Source organism: Chiloscyllium plagiosum, chromosome 43 (assembly GCF_004010195.1).
Source record: "Chiloscyllium plagiosum isolate BGI_BamShark_2017 chromosome 43, ASM401019v2, whole genome shotgun sequence".
NCBI classification, from domain to species: domain Eukaryota; kingdom Metazoa; phylum Chordata; class Chondrichthyes; order Orectolobiformes; family Hemiscylliidae; genus Chiloscyllium; species Chiloscyllium plagiosum.
Window position 1 is genome coordinate 4,408,341 of NC_057752.1, and position 15,529 is coordinate 4,423,869.

Sequence of the window (15,529 nt, forward strand, 5' to 3'; positions counted from 1 at the left end):
CCTAACCTGCACATTTTTGGATTGTGGGAGGAAACCGGAGCACCCGGAGGAAACCCACGTAGACATGGGGAGCATGTGCAAACTCCGCACAGAGTCACCTGAGGCGGGAATTGAACCCGGGTCTCTGGCGCTGTGAGGCAGCAGTGCTAACTACTGTGCCACCCACAGAGATAGGGGGACAGGCTGGGACTTATTTTCAATGAACAAAAGGAGGTTGAGAAGTGACCTTACAGAAGTTTACAAAATCATGGAGGGTATAGATAAGGTGAATGGCTGGTATCTTTTCCTTGGGGTGGGGATATTTCAAGACAGGGGGCATATTTTTAAGGTGAGAGCTGAAAGATTTAAAAAAGACATGAGGGGCAATTTTGAGTGGTTCGTGTGGAATGAACTGCCAGAGAAAGTGGCGGATGCAGGTACAATTACAACATTTAAAAGATATTTGGATAAGTACATGAACAGGAAAGGTTTGGAGGATATGGGCCAGGAGCAGGCAGGTGGGACGAGGTTAGTTTGGGATTATGGTCGGCATGGACTGGTTGGACTGAAGAGTCTGTTTCTGTGCTGTATGACTCTACAACATGTTTCCATAAATACTAAATATGTCTTTGGCAATTGTGTGTCAGCATGGTTGTTATGGAACTTCCTTTGCTTTAAATTACAGGCTAGTGACACTGACCAGCATTGCTGAGTTCCCTCTCTTTGGGATATTATTCTAGATGGATATCAAAGAGGAAAAAAATCAGAGGGTGAGTCATTCCTGCACAACTTTTTCACACTTCCTCACAGCTCAGAGATTATTGATGAGACTAGAGCAGGCTGGCCACACTGTAACCCAGGGTTGGGGAGAGAACACAAAATAGTGTATTTTAATGTACAGCTCCCCCACCCCCGCAAGAGTATGTATCTCTTTTCTCTGCTGACTTTTTCTGGGGTACAGTTATGCAGCTGCTTTCCTGTCAACAGAGGAGGTGAAAGAGGAGGGGGGGCATGGGATGGAAAGAAAATGAGGTCAAAGCAGATTGATTCTGAAATCAGACCCTGGTGGTGTTTCCCAAGGAATTACAGATGGCTGCAATTAACACTAGGCTGCAAACCAGTGGCCCAAATGATAGGAGTTCATGAAAGCATTCAGGGAATGGGCTGGTTAATGGTGCTTGCTTTTCCAGCTTCTTGTTATCGCTGCTGGCTGTTGCCTGTGAAAATTACTTAGCTGCAAAACCAACTGCAAACCTGAAACCAAACCAACCACGTGTGGGTTAAATGATACAAAGCAAAACCAAAGACAATTATATAAATATTTAGAGGAGATTGTATTTTTTGTGTGTGCTCAGAGATCCCAGAAATACCTTCAGCAGGGTCAGACCAGTAACCTGCAGACAGAAACTTCTTCTGGTCAAGTAGTTTTGGAATACTACATTCAATTCTGGTCTCCCTGCTATAGGAAGGATGTTCAGAAACGATTTACAAGGATGTTGCCAGGGTTGGAGGATTTGAGCTCTCGGGAGAGGCTGAGCAGGCTGGAACTGTTTTCCTTGGAGTGACAGAGGCTGAGGGGTGACCTTACAGAGGTTTATAAAATCATGAGGGGCATGGATAGAATAAATAGGCAAGGTCTTTTCTCTGGGGCGGGGAATCCAAAATTAGAAGGCATTGGGTTAAGATGAGAGGGGAAAGATATAAAAGGGACCTGAAGGGCAACTTTTCACGCAGAGTGGTGAATGTATGGAATGAGCTGCCAGAGGAAGTGGTGAAGTTTGGTACATGAATAGGAAGGGCTCAGAGGGATATGGGCCAAGTGCTGGCAAATGGGACTAGATCAACTTAGGATATCTGGTCAGCATGGACGAGTTGGACCAAAGGGTCTGTTTCCATGCTGTATATCTCTAACTGTAAGAGCAGGTCAAAGACTAGGAATACTGCAGTTAGTGACTCACCTCTTGACTCCTCAAAGCCTGGTCTACCATTTTCAAGGCACAAGTCAGGATGTGATAGAATACTCCCCACTTGCCAAATGGAGTGCAGCTCCAACAACTCTGAAGGTGGTCAACACCATACAGGATAAAACAGCCTACTTGATTGGCACCACATTCACAAACACTCATAGTAGCAGTGCAAGCCTACAAGATGCATTGAAGAAATTCAGCAAGGCTCCTCAGGCAGCACCTTCCAAACCCACGACCACTTCCATCTGGAAGGACATAGGCGACAGATACGTGGGAACACTATCCTCTGCAAGTTTCCCTTGAAGCCACTTACCACCCTTACTTGGAAGTAGATCGCATTCCTTCCATGTCACTGGGTCAAAATCCTGGAATTTCCGCCCCAAAGGCATTGTGGGTCAACTACACCAAATGGATTGCAGTGGTTCAAGAAGGCAGGTCACCACCACCTTCTGAAGGACAACTAGAGATGAGCAATAATTACTAGTGTAGCCAGTGATGGACATGTTCAACATGTGAATTTAAAAACCCAAACAAATACATTCTCTCGCCCCACATAAATTTTGACTTGGTTATGGTTTCATTTCCCAGTTGAGATTCTGATGGCCTTTCATAAAATAGCTAAGCTTAGACTTTCTCAGCTTCACATAACTTCTTCAGATTTTTAAACAAACACTTCGGGTCTGGAAACTTGAATCTAAACTCTATACATGGAGGTAACCTTTTTTTAAAAAAAAACACAACAGTCCTAAACTACCTCTCTTTCTTGGGAGCAACTGTTTCACACATCCACCTTCAGCCAAGACTTCTGCAAACTCCCCAAACTGAAATGGAAAAAAAAAACGTTTTTCAAGCTGTGGGGGTTTCCCCTAAGTACCCCCCAAAATTACAGAAAACCTGACGCACTGCACTGTTTACTTTGTTTGCTCATAAACCCTCCAAAATGAACAAAGCCCCATGAATCCCCAGCAAATCTCTCTCTAGTCGAGTGTTTTAAAAACAAATCACCATGGCTGCAGAAATACTTACAAATTAATAATTGAACTCCTTATCGGGCACACAGAAAATCCATATGCCACTTGTTCCAAATTTAGAAAATCCAAATTACTTTAAACTGTACAAAAATCATATACCTTGAATGACACCATCTTAACTTGGGTGCGGCCTGGCGTTAAACCGATTGTCGGTATTCATACCGATCTCGATCCTGCAGAAATACGGTACATTACAGAAGTCGGAGGATGAAATACTACACGCCTCATTTCGATTTGAAGGTAGTAGTGTGAAGGAAAAAATGGTTAAAGTGAGCAGATTAAAGGTATTGGAGAACATCTGGAACCCAGTAAATGATGGTAAACTATTCAACTACAAGAGGCATTTTATGCAAGCCCAACCCATTCTTAAGTAGGAGGCAAGAATCCTGGCTGGCTGACCTTTCTTGTTCAAAAGGACAGTTGTGGAGCTTCCCCAACTAAGTGCAGGCTGTCGGTAGAACTTTGGACTTGACTATCATTCTCATGAACTGACACACTGATCAGAGCCACTTCTACCAACAGCTTTCAGAGACTCACTCATTGATCCTCACTGCACAGAGTCAGCACCACCTGAGCTAAACAAACGTGAAGATGACGGAATAAAATAAATCCAAAACAAAGAACTGCAGATGCAGGAAATCGGAAACATTCCCCCTACCACCCTCTGTGAAAAAATGTCCCCTTGAATCTCCGTTAAACTTACCTCTCACCTTAAATCACCCCAGCTATGGGCACAGACAAGGAGAATAGGTCCTTCTACTAAACTAAGTAGACCCATCATAATTTTATTCATTTCAATTAAGTCTACCCTCAGCTTCATCAGTCTAACTTATTGAATTCTTCCTCACAAAAACAATTTCCCAGTTCACACAACATCTTTGTCAATCTACTCTGCATTCTCTCGTGCAACCATACCCTTTCTACAAATGTGACGACAGAATGGCATGCTATAATCCAACTGTGGTGCTAGCATAATCTACAAAGGAGACAGTGAGGACTGTAGACACTGGAGATCAGAGTCAAAGCGTGAGATGCTGGAAAAGCACAGCACATCAGGTAGCATCTGAGGAGCAGGAAAATCGATGTTTTGGGCATAAGCCCTTCATCAGGAATGCCTGAATGGTTTATGCCCAAAACGTCGATTCTCCAGCTCCTCGGATGCTGCCTGACCTGCTGTGCTTTTCCAGTGCCACACTGACTCCTAAAATAATCTCTCAGTTTTTATAGGCTATTCCTTGGCTAATAAAGACAAGAATGCATATGTTTTCTTGACCACCTCATCGACCTGTCCTGCTAACTTCAAGCCTCTCACTTCCTCTACACCTCTCAGGATCCTACCATTGTGTATTCCTTCCTCAAACAAAGGATCCTTCCCTTCTTCCGATTCAAATCTCCACAGTCAGATGTACAGCCAGAGCCAGAGAACAACAGCTCAAAGAAACAGCATTTGACAATCAAATTATCTAACAACATTGCTATGAAGTGCCTTGAAACAGTTTACAACGTAAAATAACGTTTTATAAATGCAAACTGTTGTTGGGCTGCTGACGGTCCAGTAACTAAACACGTCAGAGTGGTACCAGGATTTCCACCTATTTTTACAATAGTTCATGGCACTGATGCTGTGGTGTATTCCAACATCTAGCCGATCCTGGCACTGACTCTACAATGTATTCTCTATACTATTTCCATTGAAATCACAGCCGAATTAAGAATCGACTGAAACTGGATCCTTATTAACTGACTCTCCTAATCCCAGTGTTGGGATGCACATACACGTAGCCAACTTCGTGTGACTTAGCACTTGAATTTGACAGAGTAAGTGTCTCAAAGTGTTCAGGGCAGATAGGTAGTGTCTTGGTTACTTTTGTCTAAACAATGCAGCGAATTGAAGTCCAGGAATATTCAAAGAAAAGGTAAGGTTTTCAGTTTGTGCCTAATCTCTTTTCTCTACAAATTGCTTGCTCGGTATAAGATTGATACTGTTGATTTGAAAAAAAGATGAAAAATACAAAAGTGTAAAAGGAGGAGGGGAACTAAAATGACTTAATTAACAAGTAAAATATGATCGAAACGACAGGTCAGTTGCTGTGTTGTAGTTGAACACAAGCATGATCTACAGGTATCGAGACAGGCTCTAATGCAATGAGGGCTACGTCGGGTTCCAAGAGATTGATTGTGTTAGGGGACACTCTAGTCAGAGACACAAACTGATGTTTCTGTGGCCAGCAGCGAAAAATCAGAATGGTGTGTTGCTTCCCTGGTGCTAGGGTCAAGGATGTCTCAGAGAGGGTGCAGAATGTTCTCAAAGGGGAGAGGGACCAGCAAGAGGTCATTGTACACATGGGAACCAACAACATAGGAAGGGAAAAGGATGAGATTCTGAAGGGAGAATATAGAGAGAGTCAGACAGGAATTTATAAAAGGAGGTCCTCGAGAGTAGTAATGTCTGGGTTGCCCTCGGTGCTGAGAGCTTGAGAGGGTAGGAATAGGAGGATAGAGCAGATGAAGATGTGGCTGAGGAGCTGGAGTATGGGAGAAGGTTCACATTTTTGGATCATTGGAGTCTCTTCTGGGCTAGAAGTGACCTGTACAAGGAGGACAGATTGCACCTGAATTGGAAGGGGGCTAATATACTGGCAGGGAGATTTGCTAGAGCTACTTGGGAGGGATTAAACTACATGGTGGGAGCAGGACCCAGAGAGATAGTGAGGAAAGAGATCAAGCTGAGACCAGTACAGTTGAGAACAGAAGCAAGTCAAACAGCCAGGGCAGGCAGGGACAAAGCAGAGAATAGAGAACAAAGTAGGACTGATAAATTAGACTGCATTTACTTCAATGGAAGGGGCCTAATAGGGAAAACAGATGAACTGAGGGCATGGTTAGGAAGATGGGACTGGGATATCAGTGACAAAATCATGGCTCAGGGATGGACAGGGCTGGCAGCTTAATGTTCCAGGATACAAATGCTACAGGAAAGATAGAAAAGGAGACAAGAGAGAAGGGGGAGTGGCGTTTTTGATAAGGGATAGCATTACAGCTGTACTGAGGGAGGATATTCCCTGAAATACATCCAGGGAAGTTATTTGGGTGGAACTGAGAAATAAGAAAGGGATGATCACCTTATTGGGATTGTATTATAGACCCCCTAATAGTCAGAGGGAAATTGAGAAGGAGATCTCAGTTATCTGTAAGAATAATAGGGTGGTTATGGTAGGGGATTTTAACTTTCCAAACATAGACTGGGACTGCCATAGTGTTAAGAGTTCAGATGGAGAGGAATTTCTTAAGTGTGTACAAGACAATTTTCTGATTCAGTATGTGGATGTACCTACTAGAGAAGGTGCAAAACTTGACCTACTCTTGGGAAATAAGGTAGGACAGGTGACTGAGGTGTCAGTGCAGGAGCAATTTGGGACCAGCGACCATAATTCTATTAGATTTAAAATAGTGCTGGAAAAGGATAGACCAAATCTAAAAGTTGAAGTTCTAAATTGGAGGAAAGCCAATTTTGACAGTATTAGGCAAGAACTTTCAAAAGCTGATTGGGGGCAGACGTTCACAGGTAAAAGGATGATTGGAAAATGGGAAGCCTTCAGAAATGAGATAGAGAGTCCAGAGACAGTATATTCCTGTTCGGGTGAAAGGAAACACTGGTAGGTATAGAGAATGCTGGATGACTAAAGAAATTGAGGGTTTGGTTAAGAAAAAGAAGGAAGCATATGTCAGGTATAGACAGGATAGATCGAGTGAATCCTTAGAAGAGTTTAGTATAAAGGCAGTAGGAGTATACTTGAGAGAGAAATCAGGAGGGCAAAAAGGGGACATGAGATAGCTTTGGCAGATAGAGTTAAGGAGAATCCAAAGGGTTTTGTCCAAAGGGACAAAAGGGTAACGAGGGAGAGAATAGGGCCCCTCAAAGATCAGCAAGGAGGCCTTTGTGTGGAGCCGCAGGAGATGGGGGAGATACTAAATGAGTATTTTGCATCAGTATTTACTGTGGAAAAGGACATGGAAGATATAGAATGTAGGGCAATAGTGACATCTTGAAAATGTCCACATTAGAGGAGGAAGTGCTGGATGTCTTGAAATACATAAAAGTGGATAAATCCCCAGGACCTGATCGGGTGTACCCTAGAACTCTGTGGGAAGCTAGGGAAGTGATTGCTGGGCCTCTTGCTGAGATATTTGTATCATTGGTTGTCACAGGTGAGGTGCCGAAGACTGGAAGTTGGCTAACATGGTGCCACTGTTTAAGAAAGGTGGTAAGACAAGCCAAGGAACTATAGACCAGTGAGCCTGACGTCGGTGGTGGGCAAGTTGTTGGAGGGAATCCTGAGGGACAGGATGTACATGTATTCGGAAAGGCAAGGACCAATTAGGAATAGTCAGGATGGCTTTATGCATGAGAAATCATGTCTCACAAACTTGATTGAGTTTTTTGAAGAAAGAAGAAAGAGAATTGATAAGGGCAGAGCAGTAGATGTGATCTATATGGACTTCAGTCAGGCATTTAACAAGGTTCCCCATGGGAGACTGATTAGCAAGGTTAGATTTCATGGAATACAGGGAGAACTAGCCATTTGGATACAGAACTGGCTCAAAGGTAGAAGACAGAGGGTGGTGGTGAAGGGTTGTTTTTCAGACTGGAGGCCTGTGACTAGTGGAGTGCCACAAGGGTCGGCGCTGGGTCCACTACTTTTCGTCATTTATACAAATGATTTGGAATGTGAGCATAAGAGATACAGTTAGTAAGTTTGCAAATGACACAAAAATTGGAGGTGTAGTGGACAGTGAAGGTGGCTACCGCAGATTACAACGGGATCTTGATCAAATGGGCCAATGGGTTGAGGAGTAGCAGATGGAGCTTAATTTAGATAAATGCGAGATACTGCATTTTGGGAAAGCAAATCTTAGCAGGACTTATACACTTAATGGTAAGGCCCTAGAGAGTGTTGCCAAACAAAGAGACCTTGAAGTGCAGGTTCATAGCTCCTTGAAAGTGGAGTCGCAGGTAGATAGGATAGTGAAGGTGGTGTTTAGTATGCTTTCCTTTATTGGTCAGAGTACTGAGTACAGGAGTTGGGAGGTCATGTTGCGGCTGCACAGGACATTGGTTAGGCCACTTTTAGAATATTGCATGCAATTCTGATCTCCTTATGAAACTTGGAAACGTTCAGAAAAGGTCTCCAAGGATGTTGCCAGGGTTGGAGGATTTGAGTTATAGGGAGAGGCTGAACAGGCTGGGGTGGTTTTCTCTGCAGCGTCAGAGGGGTGACCTTATAGAGGTTTATAAAATAATGAGGGGCATGGATAAAATAAACAGACAGTCATTTCCCTGGGGTGGGAGAGTCCAGAACTAGCGGGCATAGGTTTAGGGGAGAGGGGATAGATATAAAAAGGGACCCCAGACCAAATTTCCCTCTGACTAATGCACCTAACAGGGGGATTTAGCATGGCCAATTCACCTGACCTGCACATCTTTGTGGCTGTGGGTGGAAACCGGAGCACCCGGAGGAAACCCATGCTAACCCCTGAGCCACCGTGCTTGTAAATCTCTAAGGTCACCTCTCCACCTCCAATGCACCAGGGAAAATAGCACAAGTCTATTCAGCCTCTCCCTATAGCTCAAACCCTCCAACCCTGGCAACATTCTTGTAAGTCTTTTCTGAACCCTTTCAAGATTCACAACACGTTTCCTGTAGCTTCTTCAGTTCTGAACTGGAATCATACCAAACTGGAAGCATTAATTCTCTTCTTCGCCACAGATGCTGCCAGACCTGCTGAGTTCCTCCAGCATTGTGAATTTGTTACTGACCCTATAGTGCAACACATACACTATCCTGGCACTGACCCTAAACTATATTCCAACACAATCTACATTATATTGCAATGCCCATTATACCACACTAAGCTTCTAGATTACATTCATATTGCACTACAGTCCTGTAAATACATACATCATATTTTAACCAGAGAGCTGCTTACATCATGGCTATCATAAACTTCACTACAGTGCTCCATACATTCAATGTTGTCCCCTACTCATGTTGGTGTGCTTGTTGTCTTTTTTTTTAAAAAGACTTCAAAAGCACCCTAATACAACCTCTTTAGACTATTTGGAAGTGCCAGACTTGTTTCAAGGATTGGATGGGCCAAGAAACGCTTCAATTTTGGCATTGAAGAAACTTAGCAGCACATGGTCATTGCCAAAAACGATGATTCATCCAGAACAGTGCGACTTATGATTCCGTACAGTCACAGTAACTATTCTTCCTGAGACTGTAAAGATACATACAAAAACAAATTTAAGACAGGTTTGAAATCAGGATTCAGAATTACAACAGTCTGGGCCAAACACTCCCAAACGATATAATAAGCACCGCACAGTCAAATGCAGCAAGTACATTAGACTTTTTTTAAAATTGGGGAATACAGTGCTATCACGTGTATTAAATACTACACTCAAACTCAAGATTCTATTTATTCTACTGTAGAATATTGCTGCAATAGTCAAGATGCCAAGAAAATTATCAATGTGTCATTCAAGTGGCCATTTGTCACATGTCAGCGTAAACACCAGAGCTTGTTATAGTCAAACCTGGATCTGCCCACACCTTAAGTTCACATATAGTCTTGTCAGCAGGTCACTGGATAGGTACCAGGGGTCAGCCTCATTGACAAATAAGTTGGCACTGATGCAAAGCCTAAACACGCAGAGGAATCTGAGCAACTTACTGTATGAATTGCAGGAAGCTAGCATGTAGGTACAGCAAGTAATTAGGCAAGTTAACAAGTGATAACATGAGGGAAACGGAATCCAAAATTAGAAGGTTCTCCTTCAGCTATACAGGGCATTAGTGAAACCAAATCTGGAGCAGTGTGTAGTGTACTGATCTCATTTAAAATAGCATGGAAATGTGTTAAAATCCATTGAGGGGATTTACTAGACTAATACCTAGAAAGAGTGGGTTGTCCTTTGAGGAAAGGTTGAACAGACTGGACTTGTACCCACTTGAGTTTCAGAGTCCGCTTGACTGAAAGATAACATCCAGTGGAGTCTAGATAGATTTTTGTTAACCAAGTGGGTGAAACGTTATCAGGGTCGTAATCAAGTCAACAATCATCTCATTGAATAGCAAAACAGGCTCAAGGGACACATTCATACAAGCATATACATTAGGAGCAGAAAGATGGTACCTCTGGCAAGATAGCACGCCCTCAATGCCACATCAGATTGCCGGTCGAGATTTGTGTGACCAGTGACCTCAACTTTCCAAATCAGACACAATTGGGCTACTCACCAAGCCACAAAAGGAAGCAGCAAATTCCACATTTCCATCATGAAGTTGTGAAACAGCTTGACGTTTAAGGTAATTGATAGTGAGGCAGATACACAATCAATATTACATTAAAAGCAGTTCAATCTTGGGCCAGGGAAAGCTGTATCTGCAATGCTTGACTCCTGCTTAGTTGAAACACAATCTTAAAGAGAGATTGATGTACTGCTACACTAAAGGACAGTAAATTGCTTTGGGATACCAAGTACTGTTTTGGATATATTAAAAAAGGACAGATATTTTGTGACAGGCAGATCATACAACATCTATAATAACCACCACCAGCTTGTGTTTTTCATGATGTTGGTTGAAGTATTGTTACCATCCATGACACTGAAGGGATAGAAGCAGGACCAACACGCATGTAACCTAGGAGGAAAAGTTTAATAAACTCTGAAACCAAAGTTTGGTTGGTGTACTAAGCTTGTCCATTCCAACTGCATGTCAGCAGCTAACAGCAATTGTAAGTTATACATAGAATGATTAGGCTGGGAATTTGTGTTGCAGATGTTTCATCCCCTGTCTGGGTGACATCCTCAGTGCTTGGGAACCTCCTGTGAAGCGCTTCTGTGTTGTTTCCTCCAGCATTTATATAGGGGTTTGTCTCTGCCGCTTCCGGTTGTCAGTTCCAGCTGTCCGCCGCAGTGGTCGGTATATTGGGTCCAGGTCGATGTGCTTATTGATTGAATCGGTGGATGAGTGCCATGCCTCTAGGAATTCCCTGGCTGTTCTCCGTTTGACTTGTCCTATAATAGTAGTGTTGCCCCAGTTGAACTCCTATTGCTTGTCATCTGTGTGTGTGGCTACCAAGGATAGCTGGTCATGTCGTTTCGTGGCTAGTTGGTGTTCATGGATAGTTAGCCGTCTTCCTGTTTGTCCTATGTAGTGTTTTGTGCAGTCCTTGCATGGGACTTTGTACACTACATTGGTTTTGCTCATGCTGGATATTGGGTCCTTTGTCCTGGTGAGTTGTTGTCTGAGAGTGGCTGTTGGTTTGTGTGCTGTTGAGTCCTAGTGGTCACAGTAGTCTGGCTGTCAGTTCAGAAATGTTGTCGATGTATGGTAACATGGCTAGTCCTTTGGGTTGTTGCACGTCCTCATTCCGTTGTCTTTCCCTTAGGCATCTGTTGATGAAATTGCAGGGGTATCCGTTTTTGGCGACTACATTGTAGAGGTGTTCTTACTCTTTTTGACCTGGACCCAATATACCAACCACTGCAGCAGACAGCTGGAACTGACAACCGGAAGCGGCAGAGACAAACTACTATAAATGCCGGAGGAAACACCACAGAAGCGCTTCACAGGAGGCTCCCAACCACTGAGGATGTCACCTAGACAGGGGATGAAACATCTGCAACACAAATTCCTAGCTCGGCGAACAGAACCACAACAACGAGCACCCGAGCTACAAATCTTCTCACAAACTTTGAATAGAATGATTAACTAGATTCAGTCTGGTAACACAAGTGTTTGCTGGCACATAGCCTGATAATGTGCACAAAAAACAACACGTCCATGTTAGTGGATAGAAGTATGCAAATAGGAAAATGACGACAAATCTCAAAAACCAGAATCCAGATTAAAACCAGCTTGAATTTGCTGATTAAGCAGCAGCTAACACGAGGGTGTATGATGTAGGCTGTAACTGAAACAGGTTAGCTGAAGAATAAGAAAATTCTCAAAATGAATCTCAAATTGCTGGCCTTGAGCATCCAGGCATTTATTCGCATATAAAGAACCCACAAGTACATTTTCTTACCACTAGCTTACCTCCCAGAATAGTCATACGGACAATATCCCAGGTTCATTCCTCAGGCTATGAGCTGATGTCTGTTAGTAGGGGCACTATAACAAAAGCAGCAACCCCTGGATTTTGTAGTGGCATCTGTGTTCTGCATAACATTTGTGGATGGCAAGTTGCAAAATGTGTTCATTGCACTAGTACGCCCAACGTATGGTCTCCCAGGCAAGTTACTGAAGATTGGGTTTTTTGCATCCAATTGTGCCTTGGGACTTGCACTAATTTAAGATTAAAGACAAGGGTTTTTTTTTGCCTGGGGGAAAAAAAAAGTGAAGAAAATGTATCAAAGAGTGCTTCCAGAATCTTGGCATAACCAGGCAGTTAGAGGCACAATGAGCTTGTCATTCAAGATGGGATAAAGCAACAGCATGATACAAATTTGCGCGACTGAAATCTAAACAGCTTTTCCAAGTGTTGACCTGAAATATCAAGCAAGACCATTAGAAAAGGATGGAATATGGAGGGAGAGTGAATTTGAACTGTCAATGCTGTTGACCAACAAGTGTGAAACTTAGAAACCAGATGTCCTTCGGGGGAATTGTTGTAAGAATAGTTAACATTTGGGAGACAGTTACCATCTGCCATAATAATTACTTTTATATTGACAAGAGTTTTTCCAACTGAGTCAGTTAGCTCAGTTGGCCAGACAATCAGTTTGTGAAGCAAAGTGATGCCAATAGTTGGCTTCAATTCCTACCATGAAGGACCTCCCTTCTCAACCTCTCACCTGAGAGGTGTGGTAACCCTCCGGTCAAATCTAATAAGAGCATCCCTATGGTCTGATAAAACTGTGGCGACTTCATTTTTTAGTTGGACAAAATTAGAAATCAAATTAAATCTCTGTTATACATATTAAATTACTTTAGGTGAAACCTTTTGACATGAATGAACCACATCTTGACTTAGGCAGCATTCTAAACAATTTACTGTAAACTTCCACCATAAACTCAAATAACCCATGTTAGTACTTTTTTAAAAAAAAATACAGTATGGCTTCCATTCCAATAGATTTGTTAATCACATGCATCATCTGAAGGAGTTTCTTTTCATTCTGGGTCAAGGCTCCTCAGGTCTAGGATGAATATTCATGCTCCAGGTCCAAGTATAGTTGCTTACAGATAGTCACATGCTATAACCCACCAGACACACCCTTGGCATTGACTGCCTCATTGAAATTTTCTTTCCTGAACTACTTGGCCCAATTCTCTCACATTCTTACTGAGTTGAGCTGAGTTTTTTTGGTTAGCCAGAGCAAACTTTTCAGCAACCACCAGGTCTACCCTTCCTCTGCTTGCTGACTTGTTAAAAACCAGAACAGTTTCTGCTCAGGGCATAACAATCTCAGGGCTTTCTTGCTTCTAGAAGCCTCACGTTGGGTCCAAGGTTCAAGCAATGTTTGTGAGCATAAACAAAGTAATCACCTTGAATTCACCTTAAAATGAACCCAAAACTACATTTTCACCTCAACGCAATCCATGATTTAGAATCAGAGATGCACATCATGGAAACAGACCCTTCAGTCCAACCTGTCCATGCCGACCAGATATCCCAACCCAATCTAGTCCCACCTGTCAGCACCTGGCCCATAACCTCTAAACCCTTCCTATTTATGTACCCATCCAAATGCCTTTTCAATTTTGCAATTGCACCAGCCTCCACCACTTCCTCTGGCAGCTCATTCCATACCCATACCACCCTCTGTGTGAAAAAGTTGCCTCAACCCCACAACTTCTGGCATCTCCAATACCATCCCTCAACCACCATCCCCTTCCCCCCAGCCTTCAGTCACCAACTTCATATTCTCAACTGAAAGAAGATTGCATGGCAAGGAAAATAATTCTTATAACACCCTCAAAACATTTATTTTGCACTTCTCAATTTCAGGGCCACACAGTGCTTTACAGCCAATTAAATATATTTGAAGTGCATTTACTTCAATGCAACACAAGAAACAAGGCAGCCAGCTCCCACAAACAGCAGCATGATCATCAGATAATCTAATTTTACATTGCTTTATGGCTAAACATTGGCCCAGGAGATTAAACACTGTCGTACTCCCTCAGACTGCAGTTGTCAGCATAGATTGTACGTTAGAATCGGATCCAGGCCCACAACCTTCTGACTCAGGTGAGCACTACAACTAAACCACATTCAAGCTTGATTTACCAGCTTTTTCTTCTGGTTCCCCACACACTACACTGTTTTAAATGTGAACTTTGTGTCACAAAATCAACTAAAAGACTAAGCACAGCCTGCAGGACACCAAGACCTGCAGTCAGAAGAAAGGAGTCAGACAGATTTTCCAAGACATTGCAAAACCAACCTGCAGAAAGTCTGTTTAAAAAGACAAAAATTGCTGCAGCCAAGAGTTGTATAACAAAGTTAACATTTTAAACTGCATCAACTAAGGATTACCTAGTTAATTGTTTCTAATTTTTCTTTCTAGTCACAATTGTTTGTGGAGGTACAGCTCTTTCATTACTTCTGTCATCCGGATTTGAAGAGTATCTTAATAGGTGCCATCATTAACAATGCTGGCCTAGTTTTCAACCAGCGAAAGCAGCCAGATGGGAAATAGATTGCGATGAGCATGGGGAAATCAGGTTATTGCCATTAGCCAAGCATATGGGAGACAATTGCAGCGTCTCACATTGCCTTCCTGGTTGAGATTAACTCAGTCCAAGCAGATATGGCAGCTAAGCCTATCTGGGCTGCATATTCAATGATCAGAAAGTTTCTTAAAACAACGATTTTGACTTGTGACCAACTCAACCCCTTCATTTATCAAATAGATGGCAATCTGAAGCTGGAAGGTAATTGCGCCTTCAAAGGTTTGCAGAGCCTCAATATAGTCCAAAGCATATTTTATCCAAGTGGTGTGTTCAGTTGCATCCATTGGAAATGCAGCAGAGTGCATAGAGTAACATTCTACACCAAGTGTATAATAATTAGATTGGTATGTGATATTGATAAAATGTAGTCAGGACACCAACAGGATCTCTCCTTCCAAATAGTACCAATGAATATTTTGCACTCATCCAAAAGGCAGATGGAGCATTGGATTACTTGCTTGGCTGAAAGAACAAACCATTGACAGTTCAGCATTCCACCAGAACTGCATGAGAGCACGTACAGCTTTGATCCAAGACTTGAGGTGAACTTTGTCCCACAGTCTACAGGTTTAAAAGGCAGGTGCACTATCATTTTGTATATGTTACTGTAGCGTAGAAATCGAGTTCAACACCAAATGCTGAGGCTCACTGATATTGATCATACTGCAGAGATTTTATTTTTAAAAGCCCTTTTATTATACACAGTTATACAACACTTCGGATGTCTAATGTTTGGTGTAAGAGATTAGTTCCATTGCAACTGGTTTAACAAGCTACAAATTGGAACCTGGGCTAAGAG